Source organism: Capricornis sumatraensis, chromosome 4 (assembly GCF_032405125.1).
Source record: "Capricornis sumatraensis isolate serow.1 chromosome 4, serow.2, whole genome shotgun sequence".
NCBI classification, from domain to species: Eukaryota; Metazoa; Chordata; class Mammalia; order Artiodactyla; family Bovidae; genus Capricornis; species Capricornis sumatraensis.
In genome coordinates, this window is record NC_091072.1 from 154,806,110 (window position 1) to 154,806,705 (window position 596).

Genomic DNA, 596 nt, shown 5'->3' on the forward strand with positions numbered 1-596 from the left:
TAAAAGCAAGGTGGAAGGCTAGGAGGTTGGGCGGGGGGTGGGGAGCTGTGCTTCAGAAGGCTCTCGAGAGAAGGGTTATTCATTCACGGTTCATTCATTCGAAAAGTCTTCCTGCGGCACCTCCTGTGTCCCAAGCACCCCATAAGGAGGACAAGGGCGGTCCCTCCTCGCTCATTATATTGGGGGCGAGACAGATCGCCAGGAAACCAGCAAACAAGTAAAGAAGGTGGTTTCATCCCAGAGCCGCGTAGGCTCGGAGGGGGCAGTGATGGACGCAGGGCGGCCCGGTCCTGGGCGGCGGCGACAAGTCCTGCATTTGTTGCACACACACACCCCCTCTTCGTCCCCCCGCCCCCTCTACTTAGCAAAGAGGTCACCAAGCCGGCGACGAGCGCGCCCTCCGCCGGGACCGCAGAACCCGCGCCCCCGCGATCGAGGGCGCGCGAGGCCCACCCCCGCGCTCGCCCGGCTCCCTCCGCGCACAGCGCCCCCTCGCGGGAGCCCTCGACCACGCAGGTGGCGCGAGCCGGGGAGGGGGCGGGGGCGCCGCGCACGCGCACGGGCCGGCGGCGCGCGCCGAACGGGGGGCCCCGCGC